The sequence below is a fragment of the Orcinus orca genome, chromosome X (assembly GCF_937001465.1).
Source record: "Orcinus orca chromosome X, mOrcOrc1.1, whole genome shotgun sequence".
Classification (NCBI taxonomy): Eukaryota; Metazoa; Chordata; class Mammalia; order Artiodactyla; family Delphinidae; genus Orcinus; species Orcinus orca.
In genome coordinates this window covers 11,232,776-11,250,650 of record NC_064580.1, presented here as the reverse complement: position 1 = coordinate 11,250,650, position 17,875 = coordinate 11,232,776, and the positions used below count along the sequence as shown (strand labels likewise).

Below are 17,875 nucleotides of genomic sequence, written 5' to 3'. Positions count from 1 at the left end.
CCTCACCTCTGTTTTGTTGTTCTTTAATGGTCTCTTTTTTTTAAAAAAATTAACTTCTTGCTCTGGTTGTCAGTTCTTCTCCTGAGTTCTTTGATCATCTTTATAGTGATTACCTTGAACTCTTTGTTGAGGAGATTGCCTATCTCCACTTCACTTAGATCTTCTTCTGAGTTCTTTTCTTGTTCCTTCATTTGGATCGTGTTTCTGTGTCACCTCATTTTTCTTAACTTACTGTTTTTATTGCTATGTATGTAGTAGGTTCGTTACATTTCCTGACTTTGGAGAAGTGGCCTTTTGTAGGAGAGGTCCTATGTGTCCCAGCGGCCCACTGTCCCCTGGTCACTAGAATTATATGTTCCAGGTGTACCCCCTATGTGGACTGCTTGGGCTCTTCTGTTGTGGTGGGCTGACTACTGTGGGTGGTCTGGTAGGCTTGGCTGCCCCCAGAGTGCTTGTTTGCCTGGCTCTGCCTTGTATGGAGGCTGTCTGTGCTGCTTGGTGAGGCTAAATCATAAGGCAGCTGGCTGCACAGCGCTGGGGGACACCAAATCTAGTGCTGGTTCACTTATGGGTAGAATTGCAGTCCAGGTGATATCAGGACTAGTTCCCAGTCACTGGTCCTGCGGCTATGACGGCTACTGGGAGGAAGACACAGGTCCTGAGTTCTGGCTGCAGGGCCCAGGAGTTGCAGTGTTGGTGTTGGATCACTGTCCCTGACACAGCTATCTGCAGGGTCTTTGGTATCCCGAGTCTTGTGTTGGCATTCTGATGGGCAGGGTCAGGACCCAGCTGAGTCCATGGCTGCTTCTGGCCTGCAGGTGAGTGTTCTGGTCACACAGGCTGCTGGGCTGTGGTATTCCTGGAGCTGGTGCGTGCCTGTTGGTGTAGGAGGCTGATCCCACTGCTAGAACAGGTTTGCTGTTGGGTAAGTCCAAGCTCCATCCAGTCCCTGTGCAGTAATCACCTGCCAACGGTGAGGCAGATTCCAAGTCCAGAGCAGGCTCACTTGTCAGAGGGGCCAGGGACTCTGGGGCTGGTGCCTGCCCACTGAGGTGTGGAGGCTGGTCCTGGGGCTTTTGGTGGCTCGGACCATGTCCAGGGGCAGCTGTGCATTGAGAGGGTCTGAAGGCAGCCTGTTTGCTGGTGGTTGGGGCTATGCCCCTGCTCAGTTAGTTGCTTGGTCTGCAGCATCCTAGTACTTGTGTCTATGGTCCGGTGGAAATGGGTAGGGTTAGGTCCTGAAGCTAAAAAGATAGAGGGAGGATTCGGAAATTATGCTTGCTGGTACCAGTGGCCACGAGGTAGAAGGAGCTCCCCCAGATGGCTGCTGCCAGTGTCTATGTCCCTGAGGCTGTGCTGTAGTTGCCTCTTGCCTCCCTGGGAGACTCTCCAAGATCAGGAGGTAGGTGTGACCCAGGATCCTTTCAAATGACTGCTTCTGTTCTGATTATCGGGTCATGTGGGATTTTGTGAGCATCTTTTTTTCTTTTTTTTTTGCGGTACGCGGGCCTCTCACTGTTGTGGTCTCTTCTGTTGTGGAGCACAGGCTCGTGACGCGCAGGCTCAGCAGCCGTGGCTCACAGGCCCAGCTGCCCCGTGGCATGTGGGATCCTCCCGGACCGGGGCACGAACCCGTGTCCCCTGCATCGGCAGGCGGACTCTCAACCACTGCGCCACCCGGGAAGCCCTGTGAGCATCTTTTAAGTGTGGAATCTCTATTTCCCACAACCCTCTGGCTCTCTGGAAAATAAGCACTACTGGTCTTCAAAGCCCAACTTTCTAGGAACCCTTCTTTCCAGCACAGGATCCCTGGGCTTGGGAGCCTGATGTTCTGTTCATACCCCTTGCTACCTGGGAGCACCTCAGAAATTGTAATTATTCTCCCATTTGTGGGCCACCCACCTGGTGGTATGGGTCTTGACTCTGTTGAGATTTTGCCCTTCCTTCTTGTCTTGCCGAGGTGCCTTCCTTATATCTTTAGCTCTAAAACATCTTTTATGTTAGGTCCCGGCCTTTTTCATCAATTGCTGTTCTGTAAACAATTGTGACTTTGGTGTGCCCATGAGAGGCATCAAGCTCTGGGTGTTTGAATGCTCCCATCTTGGACAATCTCTCCGCTTCATTCTTAAATCATATTATTTAATTTTTCTTAGTATCTTATTTGATTAGCGACAGTTTGAAATTTATTATCACTCATGTTTACTTCTCCTGTTTTAAAAAATTGAATAGTGAATTCATTCATTTTGAAATGAAGGTAGTGATCTGTGAATTTCCATACCTCAAAAATCCAGGACAGGACAAAAGCCTTTTCTACCTGTGTTACCCTCAAACTCTGCACCCGACCCCAGCCTGGGGATTAACCTCTTGCACCCATGCTCACCTTCTGTTTTTGGACCGTTCACCATCACTGCATCTGTATGTGTGTTGACAAAGTGAACTCTAGTCTTTCCAGTCTTTGTGTTGTGTTTTCTGGATTAGGGAACAGTCCTCCTATGCATGTACATTTACTGGTCTGCTGAAGTTCATATATAAACCTGTCAAGCACATTACCAGAATTGGAATTGCTTGTATATACACTTTGATAAATTTTAGAGACAATGGTAGAACAGAAGTAAATTGTATTTCAAATCCCACCATATTCTCACACCATGAAAACCCTTCCCTTTTTAATATATTTGTATGTATTTTATCTTTATGCCCATAGTATATTTCCCAGAGATGGGTAAGTGTTATATTTCTTGCTAGCACATTTACCGTATTGTTCAAACATTTAGTGGTTAAACATGATCATATTTCCATGAACATGCAAATACAAGCTCTTCTCTCACACTGTCTTTTACTCCCTGCTGTTTTGTATTGCCCTCCTAATTCTCAGTCCTGGTCTTTCTTTATGTTCTTCATCAACCTGGATAGGTTATACTATTTTCTCCCTTATTCAAGGCTAATAAAATAGAATAGAACACCCAGAAATAAACCCTGATATATGGCCAAATGATTTTTGACAAGTTGCCAAGACTTTTCAAAGTAGAAAGGATAGTATTTTCAACAAATGGTGCTGAGAAGTCTTGTTGTCAACATGCAAAAGAAGGAAGATGGACCCTTACCTAACATCATATGCAAAAATTAATGGAAACGTATTAAGAAACTAAATATAAGACCTAATAAAATAAAAAGTCTTAGAAGAAGACACAGGACAAGAGCTTCATGACATTGGATTTGGCACTGTTTTCCTCAATGTGAAATGAAGGAACAACAAAGGTACAGCTAACAAAAAAATAAACAATTTGCAGTACATAATTTAAAAAAACTGTGTATCAAAGAAATGTAAACAGAATAAAATGGCAACCCACAAGATAGGAGAAAATATTTGAAAGCCATCTATCTGAGAAGAGATTTCTATTCAGAATATACAGAGAACTCCTACAACTCAACAAAAAGCAAACACCCTGATTCAAAAATGGATAAAAGACTTGAATAGATGGTTCTTCAGAAAGATGTACAAATGACTAAGCACTTGAATAGATGCTCCGTATCACTAAATGCATGTTTATATATTTGTGTGCATGCACACACACACAAGCACACAGACACATACACAAGCAGAAAACAAGTATTGGTGAGGATGTGAGGGAGTTGGAAGCATTGTGCTCTGTCAGTGGGAATGTAGAATGATACAGCTGCTTTGCAAAAGAGTATGGCAAGTTTTCAGATATTGAAAAATAGAATTACTACATGATCCAGGAATTGTACTATGAGGTGTACCCAAAGGAATTGAAATCAGGGTCGTAAAGAAATATTAGTACTCCAGTGTTTATAGCAGTAATAATCACAGTAGCTAAAATATGAAAGCAAGCTAAGTGTTCATCCACTAGCTCCTGGATAAACAAAGTGTGGTATACCCATATAATACAATATTGTTCACTGTTAAGAAGGTAAAGATCTAGGAATATGCTACAACATGGATGAATGTTGAGGAAATTTAGCTACCAAAATGCCATTTTTGTGACTTTTAGTGAGTCATAACAATACAACTACTTATTTCAATTATATGGGGTACTTAGTGTGGTCAAAACCATAGAAATTGGGAGGGTAATGATGCTTTTCAGGTGGTTATGGAACAAAAAGGAAAGTTGTGTTTAAAGGATATAGAGTTACAGTTTTTAAACGTAGAAAAGAATTAGAAAGATAAATGGTGATGTTCATCACCCAATAATATGAATGTATTTAATATCACTGAACAGTGTACTTTATAATAATTCACATGTTATATTTTATGTTTTTTGATTTTACTAACATACAAAATTGGGAAAGAATGTAGTATCAGGAAAGGGAGTGACCCTGGGATAGAGCAGAGAGTAATCAGAAGGGTGAGACACTGCATATGTTGAAGAAGAAGAGCTGAGAGTCTTCACTGGACAGAAGAGACTTTATAAAAAAGAAAAAAAATACTCTGAGGGTGTATTAAATAGATATCTGTGGGTGTACTGCTGTCTCCCATGGGTTATCTTAAGGAGTCTTTAACAAAGTCCATAAGGCTTGCTGAGGCATTTTTAAAAACTGGATTCCCTAGGAGATAATTAGAGGGTGGTACTTCAGTCTATGTCTAGGTTGACAGATTTTGCAGGGAAGACGAACCTGAGAACAGTGAATGTCCAGAGAGTGTAAGTACATGGAAATTAGAAAAAAAATAATAAAGGGAATTAGGAAAACTTTGGACTTTGGAGGTCACGTATTACTGAGTCAGACCTGAGGTTTCTAAGGTGTTATATACAAAGTTGCTCTTTGGATTATTTGTTGATAAAGATAAGTGGAAAAACTAGAGTCGTTTCCAAGTGTAGGTAAGATATAATGAGAGGATGGAGGTGGAAAGTAGGGAGGCCCAGAGAAAAGTGGGAAGGTCATATTGGGCCACGATGGTGGTAATATCCCGCAGAACAGATGGTAGGGCAGACTATGAATTCATCTTTCTTATTTCGGCTCCCCACCTCATCCTTAATAATTCTTTGGGAATATTTCATTGCTCTGTGTTGCAGGTACAGAATTCTAGTAAGGAGACTACACCCTCAGTGTCCAGCTGTTTGAGTCCTCAGTGTGCTTCAAATGATGGAGAGTTATTGCTTCTTTATGAGAAGAGTTAGTACCTCGTAGGTAAGCTTAAGCTGGAGCTTATGCAATATTGATTCCATTTTATATATACTGTTGGCATGGAGATTCCTCCTCCTCTTTCCTTGACCATTATGAAATGAATCTATATTTCTCAATATTTGGGTATATCAGATAAATACATTAAGTAAAGGAATCTTATATATTTCTCCCTGCATAATTTGCTTTTTCTTGTTTCTCTTTTACCTTTAGTAAATTAGCACAGGAAGAGACCTTGAAATGTTCTAATCAGGAGAGATTAGAACATCATATTTCTAGAGAGGTTGCTTGGACAGAGCAGGGGTCCCAGTGAGAATCAAGGCTTCTGTTTCTACTTGGAAGTATACCTGTATAGAGTAGAGGGCTCCAGGAAGTATCCTAGAATACTGCAGTATCCCTGCGGGAGATCATTAAGAGAGGCAGGATCTAGTACGAGATCAGTGTACTGTGACATATTTGTCAGTCATCTGATGTGAGATTCTTAGAGCCAATCCCATATGGTAGGGCTGAGTGCAGAGTGATAAAGAACCTGTGAAAGCCTCTGATTGCATGTTAAAGATGAAACTCTGATTTCGGGGAGAATTTTCTTACCTGACTGAATGTCACCTTTCTGTGGGTATGAGATTCTGTGTTTTTCCTCTGTTGATGACCACTGACTGAAAATCATTAGAGGATCATGTCTAGAAAGCATTCATTATTTAATTTCTTAAAGAAGAAAACATATTTATCCACTTTCAAATTGAGGATCAAGGGGAATGACATCAGTGAAAATGTCAGAGTAGGGAGCTCTGGCTTGTGTCCATCGCCAGAAACACTGACATACGTGGTAAAACCTGTCAGAATGATCTTATCAACACATGAAAGTTTCCTTTTATTTTTCGCCCTGTAGATTTATCTTTCATTGAAACTTAACTTACTACAGGATGTGGAGAATAAACAGGGAAGTAGAACCTGTATTTCCTGATGAGAGAATCACTAAGTCATATTAGCTGTTCTGAGCTGTGTCTTACTCACCGTGACTGTAATTAAAACAAACAAACAAAACACTTTTTTTTTTGTAACTCAGTTCTGACATTTCCTCGTTAAAGACAAGGTAACAGATAGAGACTTAGATCTACCAGAATTGAGCAAAATTTTGATTGTACCTGTGTTGAATATATGAGCATGACCTGCTACAAATCTTCATTATACTTATTGCCACAACTGACAAATACCCTTTTTCCACTCCTGATATGTTGCATGTAAGGAATGCATAGGTCACTTATCCCAGCTGGTCACAGGTAAACACTGCCACATGGATTACTGGATGGTTTCCTGCTGGAACACCACACATTCTCGAGTATCATGCCTACAGAGTATCTGGGCTCTTCCTTTTTCTGGATAAAGGTTAGATAATCACCTAATTTTATGAGAAATATATAAATTGTATTCTTCAGGTTTTTATTTGTCCATTCTCTTTCAAGTCCTAAGTGCAAATATTAAAGTGATTTCCAAGAGGGTGGTAAATAAGACAGCTACATTTATGCTCCGAAATTAGCAATAAATCATAATATAATTGTAAATGCATTAATGTGTGATTAATATGTAGATACATATGTAAATGCAATTTTAGTAATGCTTTGTGGAGAGCTTCAGAATCTAGGTATTAAAAAAAAAGAAGTTCTTGAAACTCACAGGGAATTATAGAGAAGTCTTTGTGTCTATAAATATCAATCAGAAATAATGCATATTCTCAGAAATAAACTAGGCATAAAATTGTAGGAAAACACTTCATGAAATGAAAGAGCATGTGATGGCCATACAAGAAAAAAGAATATTCTCAGAGAATAATGAACAGTGTGGAGTTCAGCAGAAGGGTAATACAGATTCAGAGCGTAGTACTTTGGAGAGCCTAATTATGAGTTCCTCATATTTCATCTTTGGAGAGACAGTAGTCATTTGAAATATGATGTTATAAGATGACGTTAGCATACTTAAATACTTTCGTTTAGAAATGACCACTTAGAACCAGAATAAATGAAAGAGAATACAAAATTATGTTTTTGTTGATTTTTGAAGATCTCAGGTGAGTTCTGATAATTTAAAAATACATGATGCCTTTCACTGCAAAGTAAAGGAGCTCTTACAGTGGAGGATTCCTGGACTGAATGTCAATATTATGACATAGTGTGAGTGTGTTTCATGTTTGGTAATTGCAGTCATTGTTGCTTTTGTTGTGGTCATCCATTTACAGTGCTTGGTGTCAGTTGATTTATCTGTTGTAAAAATAAAATACAGTCTGTGTCTGTGAAAAAAAATACATGATGTCTTGATAAAATTGTATGGAATTTGAGATCTGGAAAAAAGCATTTCTTTTCTGTAATGCTAGGATGGTAATTGGACATTTTTGCAAGAAAGAGATTTCAGGATGCAAATCTGGTGTCTCTAAGGTGGGAAGTCAGTTCATGGTGGAACATTCTATTAAACTTGTGTGAGTGCAGAAATATTTCTTTGGAAGGAAGAGGTCACGAATCCCTTTTTAACAGTTAGTGGTTTATAGTATACTGAATGAGCAAAATGGTTATGTCTGAACTTTAGAAAAAAATAATATAGTTTTTCTGCATTTATATAATGAAGCTGATGTAGAATATCAAAAATTCTTTATTTTGAAAAACAATGTAATCAACTTGACATAATTCATATATATTGAACCTGTGGTACACACACACAATAAAACTTACATTCAAAAAATCTTTTGCACTTAAGAAATATTTTCCAGTGTAGTTGATTTACAATGTTGTGGGTTTTTTTTAATACATGTATATTGGAGTATAATTGCTTTATAACACTGTATTAGTTTCTGCTTTACAGCAAAGTGAATCACCTATATGTATACATATATCCCCATATCCCCCCCTCCTGAGGCTCCCTCCCACACTCCCTATCCCACCCCTGTGGGGGACATAAAGCACTGAGCTGATCTCCCTGTGCTATGCGGCAGCTTACCACTAGCTCTTTTACATTTGGTAGTGTATATATGTCAGTGCTACTCTCTCACTACGTCCCTGTCTCCCCTTTTGCTCTCTGTCCTTAAGTCCGTTCTCTACATCTGTGTCTTTATTCCTGCCCTGTCACTAGGTTCGTCAGTACCATTTTTCTAGATTCCATATATATGTGTTCACGTACAGTATTTGTTTTTCTCTTTCTGACTTACTTCACTCTGTATGACAGACTCTAGGTCCAACCACCTCACTACAAATAACACAGTTTTGTTCCTTTTTATGTCTGAGTAATACTCCATTGTATATATGGGCCACATCTGATTTATATATTCATCTCTTGATGGACACTTAGGTTGCTTCTATGTCCTGGCTATTGTAAAAAGCGCTACAGTGAACATTGTGGTACAAGTATCTTTTTGAATTATGGTTTTCTCAGGGTAAATGCCCAGTAGTGGGATTGCTGGGTCATATGGTAGTTCTATTTTTAGCTTTAAGGAACCTCCATACTGTTCTCCATAGTGGCTGTATCAGTTTACATTCCCACCAACAGTGCAGGAGGGTTCCCTTTTCTCCACACCCTCTGCAGCCTTTATACATTGTTGTATTAATTTCTGCTGTGCAGCAAAGTGATTCAGTTATATATATATATATATATATATATATATATATGTATAGTCTTTTCCATTATGGTTTATCACAGGATATTGAATATAGTTTCCTCCGCTATACAGTAGGTCTTTGTGGTTTGTTTATCCTATGTAGAATAGTTTGCTTCTGCTATTCCAAAACTCCCAATCTTTCCATCCCTCTCTTCTTGGCAACCACAGCTCTGTTTTCTATATCTGTGTGTTTGTTTCTGTTTCACTGACATGTTTATTTGTGGCCTGTTTTCGATTCCACATATAAGTGATATCATATGGTATTTGTCTTTCTCTTTCTGACTTACTTCACTTAGTATCATTATCTCTAGGTCCATCCATGTTGCTGCAAATGGCATTATTTCATTCTTTATTTATGTCTGAGTAATATCTATTGTATACATATACCACACCTTCTTTATACATTCATTTTTCAATGAACATTTAGCTTGTTTCCATGTCTTGGCTATTATAAATACTGCTGCAATGAACATAGGGTTTTATATATCTTTTTGAATTATAGTTTTGTCTAGACATATGTCCACAAGTGGGATTGCTAGATCATATGGCAACTCTCTTTATAGTTTTTTTGAGGAACCTCCATAGTGTTTTCCATAGTGGCTGCATCAACTTACATGGCCACCAACAGTGTAGAAGGGTTCCCTTTTCTCCATACCCCATCCAGCATTTGTTAATTGTAGATTTTTTTAATGATGGCCATTCTGATCAGTGTGAAGTGATACCTCATTGTAATTTGGATTTGCATTTCTCTAATAATTAGTGATGATGAGCATCTTTTCATGTGTCTATTGGCTATCTGTATGTCTTCTTTGGAGAAATGTTTCTTTAGGTTTTCTACCCATTTTTCCATTGAGTTATTTGTTATTTTGTTATTGAGTTGTATGAGCTGTTTGTGAAGTTTGGAAATTAAGCCCTTGTCAGTCTCATCATTTGCTAATATTTTCTCCCAGTCCATAGGTTGTATTTTCATTTTGATTATGGTTTCCTTTGCTGTGCAACAGCTTATAAGTTTGATTAGTTCCTGTTTCTTTTTTGCTTTTACAGTAAGTCACCTATTTATGAACAAGTTCTGTTCCAAGAGTGCATTTGTAAGTCCAATTTGTTTGTAAGTGCAACAAACTTAGCCTAGGTACCCATCTTACACAGTCGGCTATATGGTATTGTACCGCAATAGGTTTATAATACTCTTCACACAAACGATACTTAAAAAACAAACACAAAAATAAAGAAAACAGTTTTAGTCTTACAGTACAGTAACTTGAAAAGTACAGTAATACAGTACAACAGCTGGGATACTCAGGCTGGCATCGAGGGAACAGGCGAGAAGAGTTGCTGATTAGAGGAGGGAGAGGAGGTGGGAGAAGGTAGAGGTGAAGGATTATCAGCAATAGGAGACAGAGGGCAAGCTGCCATTTCACTCATACCTGACGTTGATGGCGCAAGTTCTGGTTCCTCGCTGGATTTAATTCTATGTACCCTCTTGAAAAAATGGTCCATTGATGTCTGGGTCGTAGCTCTTTTTTTCTCATCATAGATGACAAGGTAGCACTGGATTGCATTCTGAATGGCTGCTGCCACCTTTGGGTACCATTCTAGGTTCGGGTCCTGTGCCTCAAAAACTAACAGTGCTTCCTCAAATAAAGAAGATTCTCTTGCCATTTTCTGTGTCGTGAATCTCTTAAGTTCTTCAGTTACTTCTTCCTCCTGTCCCTCTTCATCCTTTCTCTGGGCCTCCAATTCCATCAGTAAGCTCCTCATGTTGCACAGCAAGGAATTCAGTGAAATCGTCCTCTTGCAGATCTAGCTCCAGCTTCTCGCTGAGGGTCACTACATTGCTGAAAATCTCTTCAGACTTCTGATCTACCTTCTCAAATCCAAAAAAACCATGAACTGTGGGCAAAGGTTCTTCCAAACCCCATTCATGGTGACCACTATACCTTCACACCATGCAAACTCAATGTTTTTATGGTCTTGTAGATGTTATAGTCCTTCCAAAGTTGTCCCTAGGTTGTTACTGATTTGTCACTTACCTTTACTGCCTGACAAAAAGTGTGACATAAATAATATTTCTTGAAAGTCGCTCTAACTCCCTGGTCCATAGGTTGGATGAGCAACGTAGTATTCAGTGACAGATGCACTACTTTGACGTTGGGATGAAAGTCATCCATGGATGGGGTGTGGCCCAGAGCATTGTCGAGCAGCAAAAGAATGTTTTGCTGGAACGTCCTCCTCCAAGCAACATTTCGGTACATCTGGGATAAAGTGGTGGCAAAACCAGTCCTGGAACATGGCCTGTGTAATCCAGGATATGGGGTTATGCTTCCACGCAACAGGAAGAGAGCCCTTGGCTATGTGTTTAAGGGTTCTCGGGTTCTCTGAATGATAAACTAAGAGAGGCTTCAGCTTCAATTCACCGGAAGCATTGCCACCAAACAACAGTTAGACTGTCCTTTGCTGCTTTACAGCCCGGCATCAACTTTTCCTCCTTACTGATGTAACTTCGGTCTGGCATCCTCTTCCAGTACAGTTGGGTCTCATCTGCATTAAAAACCTGGTTGGGTAAATACACACCATCATCAATAATTTCTCAAAGTGTTTCCGGGAGTTCCCGGACAGCTACCCTATCTGCCCTTGCTGCCTCTCCACTTACTTTTACATTATGAAGGTTGGCTCTAGCCTTGAACCGATGAAACCAGCCATGGCTGGCATTAAAAGATGTGCCCTCTGATTCTTTCCCGTGTTTCTTCTTCAAGTCTTCATGAAGGCTTTTAGCTTTCTCTTGAATCAGCATCAAGCTGAGCAGGACTCAGCACTAATGTTGATCCTGCATCTGCACACTGAGAAGTTTCTCCATCTCCTCCATCACTTTTCCATGCTTCTTCAGTGTTTTGTCAGCATCATCAGTACAGCAGACTTCACATGTTCCATGATCTTGTCCTTGTTCTGTAGATTCGTGACAACGATAGAATGATTCATGTTATAAGAATGAGCGATGTCTAACATCTTTTTGCCTCGCTCCACTCTCTTAATTACTTTCACTTTTGTTTCCATCGTTATCGCGTGGCCCTTCTTAACAGTACCAGCTACATCACCACTGCTTTTACGCTTGCTTCCAGACATCTTGGGCTTGAAATAAAGGTACTGTACTACTGTACTCTATACAGTACTGTAAAGAACACAAAAGCGCAACCACTTATAGAGGAGGAACGCACGTGACAATGTATGCCAGACACGTGAACTAACTTACATGCGAATTGGACATGCAAATGGACGTTTGCATCTTTGAAAGTTTGCAACTTGAAGGTGCTTATGTAGGTGACTTACTGTATTTGTACTGCCTAGGGAGAACTACGTAGGAAAACTGTGGTATGATTTATGTCAGAGAATGTTTTGCTTATGTTCTCTTCTAGGAGTTTTAAGGTGTCCTATGTTATATTTAAGCATGTAAACCGTTTTGAGTTTATTTCTGTGTATGGTGTGAGGGTATGTTCTGACTTCACTGATTTGAATACGGCTGTCCAACTTTCAAAACACCACTTGCTGAAGACACTGTCTTTTCCCCATTGTATATTCTTGCCTCCTTTGTCGAAGGTTAATTGACCATAGGTGTGTGGGTTTATTTCTGGGCTCTCTATTCCATTCCATTGATCCATGTATCTCTTTCTGTGCCAATACCATGCGGTTTTGATTACTGTAACTTTGTAGTATTGTCTGAAGTTTAGGAGGGTTATGCCTCCTGCTTTGTTCTTTTTCCTCAGGATTGTGTTGACAGTTCTGACTTTTTATGGTTCCAGATATATCTTAGGATTATTTGTTCTAGTTCTGGGGAAAGTGTCATGGGCAATTTGACAGGAATCACATTAAATCTGTAGATTGCTTTGGGTAGTATAGCCACTTTAACAGTTTTAATTCTTCCCATCCAAGAGCATGGGATGTCTTTCCATTTCTCTGGATCATCTTCAGTTTCCTTTACTAATGTTTTGTAGTTCTCAACATATAAGTCTTTCACCTCCTTGGTGAGGTTTTTTCCTAAGTATTTTATTTTCTTGATGCCATTTTAAAAAGGATTGCTTGTTTACATTTCCTTTCTGATATTTCATTGTTAGTGTAAAGAAATGCATCCAGGGACTTCCCTGGTGGCTCCATGGTTGAGAATCCGCCTGCCAATACAGGGGGCATAGGTTTGTGCTCTGGTGCAGGAAGATCTCACATGCCGTGGAGCAACTAGACCTGTGTGCCACAAGTACTTAGCCTGCACACTAGAACCCGTGAGCCACAAGTACTGAGCCCATGTGCCACAACTACTTAAGGCCGCATGCCTAGAGCCCATGCTCCGCAACAAGAGAAGCCACTGCAATGAGAAGCCTGCGCACCACAACGAAGACTAGCCCCCACTGGCCACAACTAGAGAAAGCCCGTGCACAGCAATGAAGACCCGATGCAGCCAAAATAAATTTAAAAAAAAAGAAAAACCAAGAAATGCAACCAATTTATGTATGTTAATCTTGTGTCCTGCTACTTTGCTGAATTTGTTTATCAGTTCTAGTAGTTTTTGGTTGGAACTTTTAGGGTTTCCTTTATATATATTATCATGTCATCTACATACAATGACAACTTTACCTCTTCCCTTCCAATGTGGTTAGATTTTATTTCTTTTTCTTGTCTGATTGTTGTGGCTAGGACTTCCAGTACTATGTTGAAGAGAAGAGGTGGCATCCTTGTCTTCTTCCAGATTTTAGGGGGAAGGCTTTCAGCCATAGGCTTTCAGCCTATGAACATTGAGTATTATATTGGTTGTGGGTTTGTCATAAATAGCTTTTATTATGTTGAGATATGTTTCCTCTATACCCACTTTGGTAAGTTTTTTTTTTTTCTTTTTGCAGTACGTGGGCCTCTCACTGTAGTGACCTCTCCCGTTGCGGAGCACAGGCTCTGGACGCACAGGCTCAGTGGCCATGGCTCACGGGCCCAGCCACTCTGCGGCATGTGGGATCTTCCCGGACCGGGGCACGAACCTGTGTCCCCTGCATTGGCAGGCGGACTCTCAATCACTGCGCCACCAGGGGAGCCCTGGTAAGTGTTTTTATCATCAATGGATGTGCTTTTCCGGCATCTATTGAGATGATCATTTGTTTTGTGTTTTTCCTTTGTTGATGGGGTGTATCATGTTGGTTGATTTGCATATGTTGAAACAACTTTGTGACACTGGGGTGAATCAAATTTGGTCATGGTGTATGATCCTCTTATGTGTTGTCAGATTCGGTTTTCTAATATTCAGTTGAGAATTTTTGCATCTATATTTATCAAAGATATTGGTCTGCAATTTTCTTATTTAGGTAGTGTCTTTCTCTCTGTGTTTGTTTTTTAAGTCTTTAATGAATTTGTTCCAATATTCCTTCTGTTTTATGTTTTGGTTTCTTGTTTGTGAGGCATGTGGGATCTTAGCTCCACCATGAGGGATTGAACCTGCCCCCCCCTGCAGTGGAAGGCGAAATCTTAACTACTGGACAACTAGAAAAGTCCCCATCTGTATTTTGTTTGTTTGTTTGTTTGTTTCAGTAGATTTCTTTCTTTATTTTTGGATGGATTGGGTGTCCATTGCTTTGCTTTTGTTGCAGAGCATGGGCTCTAGGTGCACGGGCTTCAGCAGTTGTGGCTATCAGGCTCAGTAGTTGTGGCTCCTGGGCTGTAGAGCGCAGGCTCAGTAGTTGTGGCACACAGGCTTAGTTGCTCCGCGGCATGTGGGATCTTCCCAGACCTGGGCTCGAACCTATGTCCCCTGCATTGTCAGACGGATTCTTAACCACTGTGCCACCAGGGAAGTCCCCCCCATCTGTTTTTGATATCAGGGTGATGGTGGCTTCATAGAATGTCTTTGGAAGTATTCTTTACTCTTCAATCTTTTCGAAGAGTTTGAGAAGAATCAGTGTAAGTTTTGCTTTGTATATTTGGAAGAATTTGCCTGTGAAACCATCTGATACTGGACTTTTGTTGGTAGGGAGTTCTTTTTAATTACAGATTCTATTTTGCTTTTAGTGATCAGTATGTTCAAGTTATCTATTTCTTCTTGATTCAGTTTTGTTTGGCTGTAAAAAAACCACATATATTTTTAGGTTATGTTAGCACCTAAATACTTACCATGTATTAGACCACAAAAGAGTGAAGAAAAAAATATTAAAATATTTTTTCAAATAGAAAATGTATTGAGATATTTTTCACAAATTGGGATAATAATACTAATTACAATAATGACAAATTGTTCTGAACTTAAAGACTATTTTATCTAAGATGCTTATTATATGCTTATTTATAAGCATGGTATTATATGCTTATATATTATATGATATTATATATGCTTTTTATATGCTTATTATAAGCATGATATTATATGCTTATTGTTTTAAAATACATGGAATGTTTTCTCCTTTCTAACATAATTCTTTTATTTTACCTGTATATTGTGAAAAAAATTTAGTTGCACGTAATATAAAAAATTACACTTTAATAGGAGATATTAATCCAGTTACATTTACTATAGTACTGAAAATACTTAGGTTTAGAGTTACCATGTTATCGAGTGCTGTTTTTTATTTATTTATTTTTTAAAAAGAATTAATTGGGGGGCATAAATTATTTATTTATTTATTTATTTATATCATCTTATTGGACTATAATTGCTTTACTATGGTGTGTTAGTTTCTGCTTTATAACAAAGTGAACAAGCTATACATACACATATATCCCCATATCTTCTCCCTCTTGCATCTCCCTCCCACCCTCCCTATCCCACCGCTCTAAGTGGTCACAAAGCACTGAACTGATCTCCCTGTGCTATGCAGCAGTTTCTTACTAGCCATCTATTTTACATTTGGTAGTGTATATAAGTCCATGCCACTCTCTCACTTCATCCCAGCTTACCCTTCTCCCTCCCCATGTCCTCAAGTCCATTCTCTATGTCTATGTCTTTATTCCTGTCCTGCCCCTAGGTTCTTCCAAACCATTTTTTTTCTTTTTGTTTAGATTCCATATATATGTGTTAGCATACAGTATTTGTTTTTCTCTTTCTGACTTACCTCACTCTGTATGACAGATTCTAAGTCCATCCACCTCACTACAAATAACTCAATTTTATTTCTTTTTATGGCTGAGTAATATTCCATTTTATATTGAAGATGTGCAGCATCTTCTTTATCCAGTCATCAGTTGATGGACACTTAGATTGCTTCTATGTCCTGGCTATTGCAAATAGAGCTGCAGTGAACATTGTGGAACATGACTCTTTTTGAATTATGGTTTTCTGCAGGTATATGCCCAGTAGTGGGATTGCTGTGTCATATGGTAGTGGTAGTTCTATTTTTAGGTTTTTAAGGAACCTCCATACTGTTCTCAATAGTGGCTGTATCAATTTACACTCCACCAACGGTGCAAGAGGGTTCCCTTTTCTCCACACCTCTGCAGCATTTATTGTTTGTAGATTTTTTTGATGATGGCCATTCTTACCTGTGTGTGGTGATACCTCATTGTAATTTTGATTTGCGTTTCTCTAATGATCAGTGATGTTGAGCATTCTTTCATGTGTTTGTTGGCAAACTGTATATCTTCTTTGGAGAAATGTCTGTTTAGGTCTTCTGCCCATTTATGGATTGGGTTGTTTGTTTTTTTGATATTGATCTGCATGGGCTGCTTGTAAAGTTTGGAGATTAATCCTTTGTCAGTTGCTTCGTTGGCAAATATTTTCTCCCATTCTGAGGGTTGCCTTTTCGTCTTGTTTACGTTTTCCTTTGCTGTGCAAAAGCTTTTAAGTCTCATTAGGTCTTATTTGTTTATTTTTGTTTTTATTTCCATTTCTCTAGGAGGTGGGTCAAAAAGGATCTTGCAGGCTTCCCTGGTGGCGCAGTGGTTGAGAGTCCGCCTGCCGATGCAGGGGACACAGGTTCGTGCCCCGGTCTGGGAAGATCCCACATGCCACGGAGCAGCTAGGCCTGTGAGCCATGGCTGCTGAGCCTGCGCGTCCAGAGCCTGTGCACTGCAATGGGAGAGGCCACAACAGTGAGAGGCCCGCGTACTGCAAAAAAAAAAAAAAAAAAGGATCTTGCTGTGATTGATGTCATAGAGTGTTCTGCCTATGTTTTCCTCTAAGAGTTTTATAGTGTCTGGCCTTACATTTAGGTCTTTAATCAATTTTGAGTTTATTTTTGTGTATGGTGTTAGGGAATTTTCTAATTTCATTCTTTTACCTGTAGCTGCCCAGTTTTACCAGCACCATTTATTGAAGAGGCTGTGATTTCTCCATTGTATATTCTTGCCTCCTTTATCATAAATAATGTGACCATATGTGTATGGGTTTATCTCTGGGCTTTCCCTCATGTTCCAGTGCTCTATATTTCTGTTTTTGTGCCAGTACCATACTGTCTTGAGTACTGTAGCTTTGTAGTATTGTCTGAAGTCAGGGAGCCTGCTTCCTCCAGCTCTGTTTTTCTTCTCAAGATTGCTTTGGCTGTTCGGGGTCTTTTGTGTTTCCATACAAATTGTGAAATTTTTTGGTGCAGTTCTCTGAAAAATGCCATTGGTAGTTTGATAGGGATTGCATTGAATCTGTAGATTGCTTTGGGTAGTATAGTCATTTCCACAATGTTGATTTTTCCAATCCAAGCACATGGTATATCTCTCTGTTTGTGTCATCTTTGATTTCTTTAATCAGTGTCTTATAGTTTGTTGAGTAAACTACTTTTGTCTCCTTAGGCAGGGTTATTCCTAGGTATTTTATTCTTTTTGTTGCAGTGGTAAATGGGAGTGTTTCCTTAATTTCTCTTTCAGATTTTTCATCTTTAGTGTATAGGAATGAAAGTGATAACTGTACATTTATTTTGTGTGCTGCAACCTTACCAGATTCATTGATTAACTCTAATAGGTTACTGGTAGCATCTTTAAGATTCTCTATGTATAGTATCATGTCATCTGCAAACAGTGAGAGCTTAACTTCTTCTTTTCCGATTTGGATTCCCTTTATTTCTTTTTCTTCTCTGGTTGCTGTAGCTAAAAATTCCAAAAGTGTGTTGAATCATAGTGGTGAGAGTGGGCAACCTTGTCTTG

At 39.5% G+C, this 17,875-nt stretch overlaps 1 long non-coding RNA gene across 2 annotated transcripts in view; it reads left to right on the top strand.

Annotated features, from left to right (window-relative positions):
* The window catches only part of LOC117201233 (uncharacterized), a 33,490-nt gene that overhangs the window by 9,783 nt on the left and 5,832 nt on the right, over positions 1–17,875 (top strand). For both annotated transcript variants that reach the window (XR_007474989.1, XR_007474988.1), the window contains exons 2-3: positions 5,034–5,148; positions 13,666–13,855. This is a non-coding gene — a long non-coding RNA (uncharacterized LOC117201233). The remainder of the gene's footprint in view (positions 1–5,033; positions 5,149–13,665; positions 13,856–17,875) is intronic.